This window comes from Bubalus kerabau, chromosome 8 (assembly GCF_029407905.1).
Source record: "Bubalus kerabau isolate K-KA32 ecotype Philippines breed swamp buffalo chromosome 8, PCC_UOA_SB_1v2, whole genome shotgun sequence".
NCBI classification, from domain to species: Eukaryota; Metazoa; Chordata; class Mammalia; order Artiodactyla; family Bovidae; genus Bubalus; species Bubalus kerabau.
The window spans coordinates 65,490,645-65,507,183 of NC_073631.1; the positions used below are offsets into that span (position 1 = coordinate 65,490,645).

Sequence of the window (16,539 nt, forward strand, 5' to 3'; positions counted from 1 at the left end):
CCTTGATTCAAAGGACAGAACACCATGCTAGTGACCTGATTTAGCATGTCTCTCTTTTGACTAGTAGTACATTCCTAGTTCCATAGTTTCTCTCTTTGTATTAAAATATTTCAGATTGTCAGTCTCTTTAAATCTGTATATCTATATGAATACATGTGATATGATATGTGATATATAGACAAATAGGTATAATATATGTATGTATATATAACATATAGTATAATGTATCTTCATGCATTATAAACTATATTTCTGTGTATAGTAGAATATAACAATTACTATGCAAATTATATTATATAATTTATGTATATATTATATATAGTTACATATATACATAATATAATGTATATATCTAATATATATGCATGTATTATTACATATTATATTATCATATTATATATTTAGGGGATTGCATACAACTGAGTAAACTATAGCATAGTAACTATTTCAGTGGGTCTAGAAGACTCCGCCTTTTCCCATTGTGGACTGGTTACATAAATTTAACTGTTAAAAGGAAAGCTTCTTTCCCTCTCTTTCATGTCTGGGGCTTGGGGCTTTGTGAATGCCCATCAGGATTTCCTACATGCAGATGCCGAGATGCTGTACTAAAGGCATGCTCCTCACCTGCGCTCTTCCAGCACAACCTGGGCAGGTGTCTTCCAGAAAATTCCATGTTCCCTTCTGTAGCTTGCCTTCCCTGCACTGACCTGCAGGCAGATGAGACCAAGCTCCTCAATGTCGCATTGATTAATTCATGGGTTGATGATTGATGGAGGAAGATCAAAACTTCAACTCTAGATTGTTAAGCTAGGCTGACTAATAATTTTCTGAGGAGCAGGTATGGTGAAGAGTATTCTTTCCCACTTCCCTGGCTTTGCTTATGCTGTGCTCTTTGTATGGAATTCTGTGAGTTCCTCCTGCTACTCACTGCTTAATTCAGTTTAATTCTCTCTACTTTTCTGGGAGAGGTTCATGATGTTCCAAGGAGCCTTCCTAAACAACTCCGTCCTACTTTGTTCTCTTATTCTTATATACTATGTACATTTGGCCATACTGGTCAGTCATTTTAGTGCCAATAATTGATGTATTCCACTTACTTTTCCTGAATTCCTTCAACTTTGTATGTGATAATAAATTCTTCAGATAAAGGAATATGTCATATGTTGGGGAGTGTGAATATGCATTTCTCCACAGTGCTTAGCAGAGTGTTAGGACCTATAAATATTTTATATTCATTTTTATTTATTAATTTGTTCATCCTTGAACAAATATGTATCAAATGACTGATATTGAAGCTGAAGCTCCAATACTTTGGCCACCTGATGGGAAGAACTGACTCATTGGAAAAGACCCTGATGTTGGGAAAGATTGAAGTCAGGAGGAGAAGGGGATGACAGAAGATGAGATGGTTGGATGGTATCACTGACTCGATGGACATGAGTTTGAACAAGCTCTGAGAGTTGGTGATGGACAAGGAAGCCTGGTATGCTGCAGTCCATGGGGTCACAAAGAATCAGACATGACTGAGTGATTGAACTGAATTGAAATTGAACAGATGACTACTCTGTGTCCAGTTCCTTTTCTGAGTTCTTATAAAACATAAATCTTTGCCCTATGTTTCAGGGAGTATACAATAAACAATAAACTCAATACATAAGTAAAGTATAGTATAGTAGAATATAACAATTGCTGTGCAAAAGAAGGAAAAATAGAACAGCGTAAAGGAAGTCTCAGGAATTCTGGTATTTAGGGCTGATTTGTTGCTGTTGTTCAGTTGTCAAGTCGTGTCTGACTCTTTGCGACCCCATGGACTGCAGCATGCCAGGCTTCCCTCACCATCTCCCAGAGTTTGCCCAAGTTCATGTCATTGAATTGGTGATGCCATCCAACCATCTTGTTCTCTGTTTCTCCCTTCTTCTGCCTTCAACCTAGGGCTGATGGGTTGTATTAATTAGAAGCCCACAAGAAACTGGTATTTAAGGAAAGATTTGAGGAACTTGAGGGAGTGAGCCATGCAGACATCTGGGGAAAGAGCTCTGTAAGCTGAAGGTATAGCATATGCAAGGGCCCTGAGGTAGGATTGTGTGGGGCATTTTTCAAGAGTAACAAGGGGTCATTTGTGCTGGAGCAGAGTGAATGCGGGAGATAGCAGTAGAAGAAGCCAGAGAGGTAATGTTACCTTAAAGGCCTTTGTAAAGCTTTTTGGATTTTGCTGCTGCTGCTAAGTCACTTGTCATGTCCAACTCTGTGCGACCCCATAGATGGCAGCCCATCAGGCTCCCCCATCCCTGGGATTCTCCAGACAAGAATACTGGAGTGGGTTGCCATTTCCTCCTCCAATGCATGAAAGTGAAAGGGAAGTCTCTCAGTCGTGTCCGACTCGTAGCAACCCCATGGACTGCAGCCCACCAGGCTCCTCCATCCATGGGATTTTCCAAGCAAGAGTACTGGAGTGGGGTGCCATTGCCTTCTCCTTTTGGATTTTACTCCTGGTGAAAATGGAAGTCATAGGAGGGATGTGAACAAAAGCATTGCCTGATATGATTTTTATTTCGAAAGGACCTTTCAAGATTGCAAAGTCAAGAGTACTCCAGAGACCAGGAAACTTTCTCTTTAAAGGGTCAGATAGTAAATACTTCAGGCTTTGTGGGCCATACAATCTGTCAAATCTGTTCATTTCTGTACCATTTTAGCACATAAGTAGCCATAGACAATATGTAGACCAATGGACTGTGTTGTAATAAAACTTTGTTTACAAAAACAAATGGTTGACAGAGTTTGACTTATGAAGTGTAGTTTTCCACCCTTGGCGTGGAGACAGCTATAGAAACAGGAAGACCTATCGGGAGGCTACTGAAGTAATCTCTGCAGGAGATGATGAAAGCTCAGAACAGAGTGGAAGCAATAGAGATGGCAAGAAGTGGTTGAATTATAAGGGTTTCCCAGGTGGCTCAGTGGTAAAGAATATGCCAATGCAGGAGACAAAGGAGACACTGTTTTGATCCCTGGGTCGGGAATATCCCCTGGAGGAGGAAATGGCACCCCATTCCAATATTCTTGCCTGGAAAATCCCATGGACAGAGGAGCCTGGAGGGTTACAGTCCATGTGGTTGCAAAGAGTCAGATATGTCTGAGTACACGCACACACACACACACACACACATTTATATACCACAGCAGATGATTTTCTGATGAATCGGATGTGTGGTGTAAGAAAAAGAGAGACGTCTAGGATGACTTCTTATTTGTTCTAAGCGACTGCAAAGATGTGCTGGCATCAATTGAGGCATGGAAAGCAGTGCATGGAGAAGAGCATTTTTAGACATGTCAGGTAAGTGGTTGGCAATACAAGTCAGAGCACTGGGAACTGGATTGGCCCAAAAAGTATGCTACAAGGACATATTTTAAATCCAAGTATTGATTGCTTGAACTTTGAGACAATGACCCAATTGTACCTAAAGCTAAGGAATTCAGAAGCATGCAATGACATTATTATGGAGGAAAAAGTTAATCGTAGATCATGTCCAGCCTTTGTGTAACAGTGATCACACTGTTACTGCTCAAGAAACAATAAGCCAAAGAAAGTTGAGTTAAAAGTCACTGAAAGTTGTAAAACTTCCATCAATTATTAAAATTAGAGACAGGCAACAATTCTTAATGTTAAAATCTTTGGCTGAGTTCATGTAGAGTGGAGCCAATAATATCTGAGCCAAAGACAGGGTTGCACAGGGCAGAGTTGCAGTGCCTGTCTGCATACTAAGTCACTCTGCTCTGGGGATCCTCAATGCATGACCCCTTCAACAGATGCTTGGTGACTCTCAAGCCCCTTTAGGAGAAGATGACTACCTGCAACTCCAGGTTTCTTGTTCTTGAGTCCTTACACTGTGGAGTTACTATGGGGGAGGGCATTCAAAGACTTTCCCAGGACACTTACCCTCTCTGAGCTTTGTCATCCTCATCTGGAAAATGGGAATATTTATCTCACAAGGCTGGTATAAGGTTGAAAGAAATATTTTTAAACATCCTGAAAGTATATGCTCATACTCACCCTTCTCTTTGAATATCAGGAAACAAATGCAATGGCAGTTCATTTGATCTAAGTTCCCCTAAGTTGAATGGAATAGGCTAACTTATGTCTTCATAAATTTTACTTTTGCCAGGCAGTGTTTTAATGTTTTTAATCTTCAAAGATATTCAGAAGGCTCCCAACTCTAGGACAGAGATATATTCTGCCTACTGTGATTCCAGGCATTAACCACCCAAAGTCCTAGTCCTGAGAAAAAAATCTCCCACTCCAAATAGAAGTCCCTGAGGATTAGAGACTCTGTCTTTGCCCCCTACCATTTGTTGTGAGGTTATCTTTCCAACATCTGGTTCTTTTAGTAAGAACTCAGCTTTTAGTTCCAATATCACATTCCAGGCAGTGTGCTTTAGGGAAAACTGAATCCCTAGGAGTGGGGCGTTTGACTTCAGTCTGAGCTCATCAGTAATTGCGGTTCTTGTTCACACTGATTAGTTCATGTGTGAGCATATAGACTGTTAGGTTGGTGAAGGGCATGTAGGGGTTTCCTAAGCACTGCTGGGAAGGGTGGCTTCCTACATTTCTTAGCTCCCTGACCAGGAATTGAACCCACACTCCCTGCATTGGAAAGCGAAGTGTTAACCACTGGACCTTCAGGGAAGTCCCTCTTTCCCCTGTTTAAAAGAGTATTCCTCTCCTTCCTGTGAGAGGACTTGCACGTGGCTTGCCATACTTGCGTATCTTGAATGGAAGTTCTTTGCTGATTCTGAATAAATCCTTTTTTTTTTTCTGGAGAAATAACTAGTAGTCCATTTGTTTTAGGTCAACAAAAGACAAAAGAAGAAGATGGCCACCAATTCAAGGAGAGAGGCCTCAAAAGAATCTAAACTTGCCAATATCTTCATCCAGGACCTGTAGCATTTAGAACTGTGAAAAAAAATTCTGTTAAGCCACCCAGTCTGTGGTAATTGTTATGGCAGCTCAAGCAAATGAATACAACATCCTATAACTAAGATGAAGAACAAGGCTGAAGGAAGTGACTTCTATAATGTCAGAGACAGCATCCTTCGTGGCATTCCTGAATTGCTAAAGCAAAATCAAGCCCAAGGCTTATTCTGCTGCTGAAATTTGCATGACGAAAGCAAAATTGTCCCCTTTTTTGCTTTATTGTTTCAAATGTAACTTAAACAGTTGAACCAAATACATCACCGTGTCCTTGGTATCTGCAACTAACTGTAATGACATAATTAGTGCTTAATAATATTTGTTGAAAGACTAGAGGAAGGAATGAAAGAATAAGCCACAAACGGAACTGTAGTGTGTTGATCAGGGAAGCCCGGTGAGACAGCAAGCAACAGAGGAGTGAACCAATCTTATTATCACTATTATTACTACATTCCATTGGCCATTTTCCTTCCATATGGATGAGGACCCAGATAGTACCATTATTAAGCAAAACAGAGCTAATTGATAAAGGTGACCTGTACTCATTATGACAAAAGTTGTTTAATCAGCAGACATCTGAAGGTGTAAAAAAATCCCCTCAATTTCTACAACTGCAAATTTCTAATTAGAAGCACAAGACTGCTAGAGCCAGATCACTTCTGATCTCTTAAGCCCATCCGGATAGCTTCTTCATTTTAGAGTTGAGAAAACAGAAGGCTTAGTGAGGTGAAGTGCCTTTTCCAGGTTACATAGTGTGATGATCAAGGAGCAAAGGGAGAGAATAAAAAGAAACCCAATTTCTCTGAAGAAGAAGAAGATTTTCTGGGATAAGTGTTCATTCCTTTTAGTTAGATTATTCCCAGAGTGATAATGCAATACCTTCTTTTCCTGCTCAAGAGAAACTGGTTTTCTTTACAAACATAGACCACCTCTTCTCAGAGTAGGGAACAATAATGGCATTGTGTAGCCACTGGAGGAATAATCTAAATGAAAGACACACACTTATTCAGATGTTAGCCAATCAGACAACTTTTAGTGGAATGAGTGAGTCATAAAGTAGTGAAATTTTGTAACTAAGTAGAAAAGAACACACAAATGTCAGAAAAAAATCCTTAAACACAACCCTTTAGTTCAGGAAACATGCTTAAATCTTAAGCAGTGTTTTGTGTTCTTATTACATTTTAGAAAAACTCTGACATTGTGGCAAGATGAAAGATGAGGTAGTAAGACGTGCTCTGATGCTCAGTTGTGTCCAACTCTTTCGACCCCATAGACTGTAGCCCACCAGGCTCCTCTGTCCATGGATTTCTCCAGGCAAAATGCTGGAGTGGGGTGCCATTTCCTCCTCCAGGGGATCTCCCCAACCCAGGGATTGAACCCATGTCTTTTACAACCTGTGTCTTTTACATCTCCTGCATTGGCAGGCAGCTTCTTTACCACTAGCACCACCTAAGAAGACATTGTGTGCCAAGTTGCTGCAGTCGTGTCCAACTCTTTGCCATCCCATGGACTGTAGCCTGTCAGGCTCCTCTGTCCATGGGATTCACTAGGCAAGAATACTGGAATGGGTTGCCATGCCCTCCTCCAGGGGATCTTCTCACCCCAGAGATCAAACCTGAGTCTCTCATGTTTTCTGCATTGGGAGGTGGGTTCTTTACCACTAGAACCAGCCACCTGGGAAGTAGTAAGTCATTAAGTAAGTTGTAAAAAGAGAAATACTGAGAAGTTGACAGCAATAAAAAGGCATTAGATAATATAAAGAATGAATGTTTTGAAACAGCTCAAAGGAAAAGCAATTTTTAAGAGACTTTAGAAACGTTTAAAAGTAGAGTTTTACACTGCTAATCAAAATCAAATCAATCATTAGAAAAAGTTTTCAGAGTGAAGTAAGCCAGAAAGAAAAACACCAATACAGTATACTAACGCATATATATGGAATTTAGAAAGATGGTAACAGTAACCCTGTGTACGAGACAGCAAAAGAGACACTGATGTATAGAACGGTCTTATGGACTCAGTGGGAGAGGGAGAGGGTGGGAAGATTTGGGAGAATGGCATTGAAACATGTAAAATATCATGTATGAAACGAGTTGCCAGTCCAGGTTTGATGCACGATACTGGATGCTTGGGGCTGGTGCACTGGGACCACCCAGAGGGATGGTATGGGGAGGGAGGAGGGAGGAGGGTTCAGGATGGGGAACACATGTATACCTGTGGCGGATTCATTTTGATATTTGGCAAAACTAATACAATTATGTGAAGTTTAAAAATAAAATAAAATTAAAAAAAAAAAGAAAAAGTTTTCATAGTTCTTCCAAATATGGAAGAATAGGACCAATATATATAATTGGTGAGAGAAAAGGACCTTAGTTCCTAACATATGGATAGTGTTCCTGAACATAAGATCAGAACTAATGGAAGGTAATCAATATTCAGACAAAAATAAAATGAACTTAGAAATCGCTTTAATCTGCAGATCAAAAGAGCTTACTTGGCAAAAAGCAGAAGTGATACAACAGATCAATAAATAGATATAACCAGGTAAAAGTATGAATACTCAAAAGAAAAAAAATCTGATAAGCTATAAAGGAAGAAATTCCAGACTGACTTCATACTTCTCTGTAACATGAAATGCCAGGAGTCAATAGAGCAATGTCTTTGGTGATCTGAGTTGTGAATTCAACATTTCCTCACCTATATTTTTATTTTTGGGAGGCAAGAGAAAGTCTTTTTCACTAATGCCAGGTTCTTGAGAATCCTATCCTGAAGTGGGAAAAAAATAAGCACTCAAAGTACTCCAGAAAATTGGGAACTCTATCAAAATAAAGGAACCAAGAATGGGGAAGCCAACTATTGATAATCTTTGAAATATTCAAATATAGAAATACTTGTTGATAATTATTGCAAGTATAGTCACAAAGCAAAGGCATTTATGATAAATATATTTTTAAATGAGGTTTTATTAAAATGCTTAGTCCAGTGTGTGAAAAATGAATGCAATAAAAATTAAATAGATGCATTTAATATTAGTATTACATAGATAAAATTTAAGCAAGTTAATAAATGAAAGTAGAAAGATTGTGTTTGTCCATGTAATATTAAGCACTCAAACCTGTATTAAAGATATATTAAGAGACTTTAAGAACCAAGTAACAGATTGCTAAAATTTAGAAAATAAATATTGATTAGAAGATACTGGGAGAAAATGAGAGAAAGTGTGAAAGTTTTTAACAGTGCTTTTAGTTACTCAGGACATAGTGAATAGGCAAGAAGTATATATATGGAGATACAGAAAATTTGAATATGATAATCAGAGAAAATTCAGAAAGATAAGTACAAAGAATATATTGAAAAACTAAATATACATATGGACAATGACCAGACTATATAAAAATGGATCTTTGGCCCACAACCTGCAGTGATCAACTCAGGAAGCCAACCTACTATCTATAGCAGCCTGTCTGGAAAACCAAGCAATAACTGCTATAGTGATTTGCCCCAAACAGCCAGCTCATGATTAAAAACCGACAGGTTCCCTAATTAATAACCATTTCTGCTTCCAACTTAGAACCAATTGAACAAAGCCAAATATGCAATGTTAACCAATCACATAGATGTAATGCTTCTAGTTAGCCTGCCTACTACTTCCTGTGCCAACAGCCTCCAATCAAGGCATACCTGGTCTTTTTTTTTTTTCCCATTACAAAGCACTCCCACTCTTTTGCTTATCTTTGAGTGTCTGCCAACACAAATGACAATGATTGACTCTTTGCTATTGTAAGCTCTCAATACACAACCATTGCTTTTTCTCATTTAGATGATTTTTTTAAATTTCCACAACTTTAATTATTATTAAATGAAATGAAATGAAATGAAAAATTTAAGTCTGAGAAATGAAATATTTCCTGCCATATCAATAAACAAGGATGTCACAATCATCAGCAATTCCAGCCCTCCAGTGTGAACTGTTGAGTCCTAAGGGCATTCAAGAAGAAGAATACCTGCTATCTGTGTATCTCAGTCATTAAGTTGTGTCCAACTTTTTGTGAACCCATGGACTGTAGCCTGCCAGGCTACAGCTCCTCTGTCCATGGGATTTTCCAGGCAAGAATACTGAAATGGGTTGCCATTTCCTTCTCCAGCCTGCTATCTAATAGCCATTAGATTGCAGCCAGTCCCTATGGTGAGCCCCAAGGGAGCTCAGAATGTGAAAAACACAGGATACTGGCCCCAGGATAACTGAGATGCATATGAAAGGAATGATTTCAACAAGCTCAGACTCTTGCATCTTCCCCTACATAGAAGAGTGCTAAATTCCTTAACCTGGGATATCTGATTTTCTTTAATTAACAATAATCTTTTGATGTTAAGACTACCTGCTCTTTGTTGTAAAATTTCTATATAACCTGGCTCTCCCCTTCACCTCCTCAGAGCAGTTCTCTCAGGATTACTTGAGATGCTGTCTCTGGGCTTGAAGTCCTAAAAACTCCCACCAAATCAAACATAACTCTGAACTTTTAGGTTGTGACTACTTTTTTTAAGTTGACATGTCCTAATTTTTAGTATGTATCAAATATTTTTCAAAAGAGCAGGAATTCTTCTAAAAATACTCTCTGACTGCAAGGCAATACAATTAATTGTGAATTACAAAATGTTATAGAAAAATAGTCATCTGAAAATTAAAGATAAAAATAATTGAAACCTATGAAATGGTTATTTCATAGTGAAAGAGGAAATAAAAAAGCACTAAATATTTGGAAAATAAAACAGTAAGAATTAATTCATGAAATGTATGAATTTAGGGAAAAATTATCCAGTCTTAAGCATTTCTATTACAGAAGGGAAGGATTACAAATAATGTCATCAAGATGGCAACACGGATCATTCCTGACTACAGAAGAAGACCAACTAGCCACTGTCCATAGACAGGACATGATTATGAAAATGCCTGAACACAGAGGTGAGGTGAAATAGCCCCTTGAACCACAGAGATCAAGAAGGACCCTATTATAAGGGTAATGGGAAGAACTACACTCTGACTGCATTGCCCCTCCCCAGGCAAGCACAAGGCCACACCTGAGAGGGCCCGATTGGGCCTACAGTTTCTCCAGTGGGGAAGAAATATACCAAAGTGAGCATCCACTTCCCCCAATGTTGCAGGATGCTTCCCAGGATGCCCCCTATGATCTCACTCCTCAAGGATCACTGGAGAACTCTGTAGGGTTTGACTCCTGTGGATCAGAAACAAACAGAGAAGGAGGGTGGACCCAGAGCAACCAGTGCTCAGGTCTTGGCAGACCACATTTCTCTTCACACATGCATGAGAGCAAAGATCACAGATGGTGACCCCATTTGGCTAGGGAGCTTAGTCATTACTTTTGCCTGATTTGGGTTGCAGGATATAAAATCAACATACAGAAGCCAATTCCTTTTCTATACACTAACAATTATCTGAAAAAGATGTAAAGGAAACAACCCCATTTCAATAGCATTCAAAACAATAAAATGCTTATAAGTAAATTTAATGAAGGAGGTGAAAGATCTGCACACAGAAAGCTGTAAGATATTGATTAAAGAAGTTCAATAAGACACAAATGAATGGAAAGATAACCTCTTACATGGATTGGAAGATTTAATATTATTAAAATGTCCATACTACCCCAAACAATCAGTAGGTTTAAGGCAATCTGCATCAATATTTCAAGGGTATTTTTTCATAGAAATAGAAAAAAATTCCTATAATTCACATCAAACCACAAAAGACCTCAGCCAAAAATAAATAAATATTATAAAGAAGAATACATGGTATATATACTCAATGAAATATTATTCAAACCTAAAGAGGAGATCCTCCATTATGACAATGCACAAATAAATCTTGAAGGCATTATGCTAAGTGAAAGGGCAGAGAAAGACAAACGCTGTATGTGGAAACTAAGAGAAAAAAAAACATGAACTCAAAGAAACAGAGGACAGATAGGTGGTTGTCAGGGGTGAGGACTGGGGGAAATGGGTGAAGATGGTCAAAGGGAACCAACTTCTATGTATAAGAAGAAGTAGTTCTGGGGATGTAATATACAACATGGTGACTGTCATTAACAGTACTGTATTGTATATTTGAAAGTTGCTTAGAGAGTAGATTTTAAAATTTCTTGACATTCTTCCCCCCAAAAATGTAACTATGTGAGATGATGGTTGTTAACTGAACTTATTGTTATATATACATATCACACATCATTACTTTGAACGTGTTAAGCTTATTGAAAACAGTATAAAAAAGTAAATGAATGAGCAGAATTCAAATCATGAACTGAATATGAATGAAATGAACTGAGTATGCAACTCAGTGAAATCAGCTTTGTAAGTGGTCGTGAACTCTATGTATAACCTTGAACACCTCACTCTTCCTGGTCTCACCTCCCTTGCTAAACCTCTCGGTTTTCTCTGCTGTCATATAATTAACAGGGAGCCTTTGAGGGTGGTACATTCCTTAGTTTATTAGTAAGTTGCTCTCCAGAAAGTGCTTTGAGGCAAAGCTAATTTCCACCAATGTGAGAAGATTTGGTCTTATCAGAAGAAAGTTATTTGAATATATGCCAAAAAATATATTTTCTATCTTTCCTTGGTTGAACACTCAATGGGAGTTACTCTCATTAGCTCCCGTTCTTTATGGCCTTTGAATAAAACAGACATCAATAAAAAAGATGATAAATGAATAATAAATTTTAATTGGCACTTTGGCTTATAAAATACAAACAGTCATTAAATTCATACAGAAAATTGTTAAAATGGATGTGCTAAAAATTGCAGAATATGCCAAAATTGCAGCTTTAAGATCTTCTGGTTTTCTTATATTCTCAAGGCTCAATCCTACAATCAAAATTTCTAATGGAAGATATAGAGAATTAAGTGTTTTTTGAAGGGATCAGAAATGTGGAGAAGAAGGAAGTGAATTGAAATATATGCGTGTAAAACTAAAAGAATTCTTCCATTCAAATGTAAATGATGTGTTCTTTGTTTTCACAAATACATGAGTGCTGCTATAGGGACTGTGGGGAAAAAGAAAGACAAGTAGATGTGGCTTCTTCTTTGATACGCTAGCTAGGAGGGAAGAAAATATTCCTTTTTATTTTTGAAATGATTTTTTAAAGTTTATTTATTTTTGGCTGTGCTGCATCTTCACTGCTACTTGGGCTTTTCTTTAGTTGTGGAGAGTTGGGGCTACTTCGCTAGTTGCGGCGGGCTTGTCTTTGCTGTGGCTTCTCTTGCTTCAGTGTACGGGCTCTCTCTAGGTCATGTGGACTTCAGTAGTACTGGAGGCACGTGAGCTCAGTAGCTGTGGCTCCTGGCCTTGGAGCACAGGCTCAATAGTTGTGAACTTAGTTGCTCCATAGCATGTGGGATCTTCCTGGACCAGGGATCAAACCTGTGTCTTCTGCATTGGCAGGCAGATTCTTTACTACTGAGCTACCAGGGAAGCCCTGCTCCTTTTTACAGTAAGCAAATTAGATTTGAGTAGGTGTGGACTGAATGCTAACAGATGAACAGAGAGAATCCATGCCCTCAAGGAACATGCCCTGATGTTATTGCAGATAAATAAGGCTTCCGTTTGCAGGATCTTTGAAAAATAAGACGCAGTGTGGATCTGTGCTGGTGGCTTCTAGAAGGTTTATCGCATGACGTTTTTCATCATCTTTTAGCCTGGGTGACCTAAAATTGCCAGAGATCAAATTGCCAATAGCCGTTGGATCATAGAAAAAGCAAGAGAGTTCCAGAAAAACATCTATTTCTGCTTTATTGACTACGCCAAAGCCTTTGACTGTGTGAACCACAACAAACTGTGGAAAATTCTTAAAGACATGGGAATACCAGACCACCTGACCTGCCTCCTGAGAAATCTGTATGCAAGTCAAGAAGCAACAGTTAGAACAGGACATGGAACAATGGATTGGTTCCAAATTGGGAAAGGAGTACATCAAGGCTGTATTTTGTCACCCTGCTTGTTTAGCTTATATGCAGAGTACATCATGGGAAATGCGGGCTGGAAGAAGCACAAGCTGGAATCAAGATTGCCAGGAAAAATATCAATAACCTCAGATATGCCAATGACACCACCCTTATGGCAGAAAGAGAAGAACTAAAGAGCCTCTTGATGAAAGTAAAAGAGGAGAGTGAAAAAGTTGGCTTAAAACTCAACATTCAGAAAATGAAGATCATGGCATCTGGTCCCATCATTTCAAGGCAAATAGATGGGGAAACAATGGAAACAGTGACAGACTTTATTTTGGGGGGCTCCAAAATCACTGCAGATGATGACTGCAGCCATGAAATTAAAAGACACTTGCTCCTTGGAAGAAAAGCTATGACCAACCTAGACAGCATATTATAAAGCAGAGACATTACTTTGCCAACAAAGGTCTGTCTAGTCAAAGCTATGGATTTTCCTGTAGTCATGTATGGATGTGAGATTTGCACTATAAAGAAAGCTGAGCGCTGAAGAATTAATGCTTTTGAACTGTGGTATTAGAAAAGACTCTTGAGAATCCCTTGGACTGCAAGGAGATCCAACCAGTCCATCCTAAAGGAAATCAGACCTGAATATTCACTGGAAGGACTGATGCTGAAGCTGAAACTCCAATACTTTGGCCACCTGATGTGAAGAACTGACTCATTAGAAAAGACCCTGATGCTGGGAGAGATAGTAAGCAGAGGAGAAGGGGACGACAGAGGATGTGATCGTTGCATAGCATCACTGACGCAATGGACATGAGTTTGAGTAAGTTCTGGGAGTTGGTGATGGACAGGGAAGCTTGGCATGCTGCAGTCCACGGGGTCACAAAGAGTCAGACATGACTGAGTGACTGAACTGAACTGAACTGAAGGCTTCTGTTTTCAGGATCTTTTAAAAATAAGACTCAGTGTGGATCAGTGTTGGTGGCTTCTGGAAGGTTTGTCACATGCCATTTTTCATCGTCTTTTAGCCTGGGTGACCTAAAAGGACATTGGCCAATTTGAAAGTCACAAAAGTGTCTTCCTTTGATGCACTAAGTTTATGTCTATAAATTTTCTTAAGTGAATAATAATGCTTGTCAGATTTAATTGTGAGAATATTCATTGCAGAATTGATGATAGTAGCCAAAAATTGAGGACAGGGTTCTCATAACTCCACTGGTAAAGAATCTACCTACAAGATTCTTTACAGAGACCCGGGTTTGATCCCTGGATCAGGAAGATCCCCTGGAGAAAGAAATGGCAACCCACTCCAGTATTCTTACCTGGAGAATTTCATGGACAAAGGAGCCTGGTGGGTTATACAGTCCATGGTTCGCAAAGTGTCAGACATGACTGAGTGACTAACACTTTCACTTCTTTCATGTAAATAGTCAACAATAGGAATGTATCTATTTAATGTACAGTCATTCAGTGGATCACTGCAGTGTTTAGACAACATGAAAAGTGCTACCTGCCAAGATATGAGGTCTGAAGAAGAAAGCATAGCATCTGGTAGAAGTATCTTCAAAGCAGGGAAATGGATGGTCGAACAGAGATGCACTGTCTAAACTTCTCTTTCTTGAAGGAAACTAAAGTAAAGAAGACAAGCTATGCCTGAGACTGCTACTTACTTCTGTTCTCTCTTAGGAAGAGAAACGATTTTATTCTGGCCAATGGGTTAAAAACGAACAAAAAACCAAAAACATTTACGTCTTTATATTTTAGCTTCTCTTTAGTTAGAGATGGCAAATAAAATGCAAGCATAAATTAATGGGTGGGAATCCTAGGAATGCCAGCTAAGAGGACAGGTGGTGGGACATGAGCCCCTTTTGTCCTTTCCGCTCTCTGCTTTTCTGTTGACTGGAATCTGGGAATGAGGGCAGGAGTTCTAGCAGCCATCTTGAACCAACAACTGACCATGAGCCATATACCATGAGCTGACCTTGAGGCTGAACATTCTTTAATAGAGTAGAAATATAGAGAAGCCTGAGTTTCCAGTGATAAGGAAATACTATATGAGCCCTGGACTGCCTACCTCCAGAATTCTTTACATAAGATGAAAATAAATCCTTGTAGACTTAAGCCACCTTTATCTGGATTTTATAGATATTCAGCTGAATCTAATTCCAACCAATTCACCAACTAAGTAAATCAGAGACCAAGTGGAAATCAAAAGGTTCCTCAAAGAATCACTGTAAATAGGAGGCTTTTGTCAGGAGAGTCATGATGGACAATATTATTTAATGAAGAGTATTAATATTGCTTTTGGTTCAGTCGCTCAGTCATGTCCGATTCTTTGTGACCCCATGGACTGCAGCATGCCAGGCTTCCCTGACCATCACCAACTCCGAGAGCCTACCCAAACTCACGTCCATTGAGTTGGTGATGCCATCCAACCTTCTCATCCCCTGTCATCCCCTTCTCCTCCTGCCTTCAATCTTTCCCAGAATCAGGGTCTTTTCTAATGAGTCAGTTCTTCACATCAGGTAGCCAAAGTATCGGAGCTTCAGCTTCAGCATCAGTCCCCCCATTGAATATTCAGGATTGATTTCCTTTAGGATGGACTGGTTGGATCTCCTTGCTGTCCAAGGGACCTTCAAGAGTCTTCTCCAACACCACAGTTCAAAAGCATCACTTCTTCGGTGCTCAGCTTTCTTTATGGTCCAACTCTCACATCCATACATGACTATAGGAAAAACCATAGCTTTGACTAGACAGACCTTTGTTGGCAAAGTAATGTCCCTGCTTTATAATATGCTGTCTAGGTTGGTCATAGCTTTTCTTCCAAGGAGCAAATGTCTTTTAATTTCATGGCTGCAGTCACCATCTGCAGTGATTTTGGAGTCCCCCAAAATAGTCTGTCACTGTTTCCATTGTTTCCCTATCTATTTGCCATGAAGTGATGGGACCAGATGCCATGATCTTAGTTTTCTGAATGTTGAGTTTCAAGCTGACTTTTCCATCCTCCCCTTTCACTTTCATCAAGAGGTTCTTTAGTTCTTCTCTTTCTGCCATAAGGGTGGTGTCATCTGCATATCTGAGGTTATTGATATTTCTCCTGGCAATCTTGATTCTAGCTTGTGCCTCCTCCAGCCCAGTGTTTCTCTTGATATACTCTGCATGTAAGTTAAACAAGCAGAGTGACAAAATACAGCCTTGATGTACTCCTTTCCTGATATGCAACCAGTCTGTTGTTCCATGTCCAGTTCTAACTATTACTTCTTAACCTGCATACAGATTTCTCAGGAGACAGGTCAGGTGGTCTGGTATTCCCATCTCTTTAAGAATTTTGAATATTTAAGAATATTGCCTTACCCAATAATAATTGTTAGCATTTACTTTTCTCAATTAGAAGAGCCAGGTATAAAAATGTCTCTGAATTTTGTTTTCCAAATATGTCTGTCACTGATGATGTCAGTTGAATCTGATGATTTAAGAATATGTTTATGTGAAAAAATTTGGTCATCCTATGAACAACATTGGAGAGTCAAAGACACCTGGTAGTAGCTGAAAGTTTTAAAAATATATTCAACTTTAATATATTTGCTTTGTTATAATGCAGTCTCTCCCTGTTGCCAGAA

At 39.0% G+C, this 16,539-nt stretch overlaps 1 protein-coding gene and 1 long non-coding RNA gene across 3 annotated transcripts in view; one reads left to right on the plus strand and one right to left on the minus strand.

The window, feature by feature from the left end:
* LOC129659228 (uncharacterized) overlaps positions 1–5,191 on the plus strand; it is a 46,926-nt gene extending 41,735 nt beyond the window's left edge. Inside the window, exon 3 of the long non-coding RNA XR_008717898.1 lies at positions 4,844–5,191. This is a non-coding gene — a long non-coding RNA (uncharacterized LOC129659228). The remainder of the gene's footprint in view (positions 1–4,843) is intronic.
* Positions 1–16,539, minus strand: part of NPSR1 (neuropeptide S receptor 1) — a 156,346-nt gene that overhangs the window by 107,323 nt on the left and 32,484 nt on the right. The window lies entirely within an intron of this gene.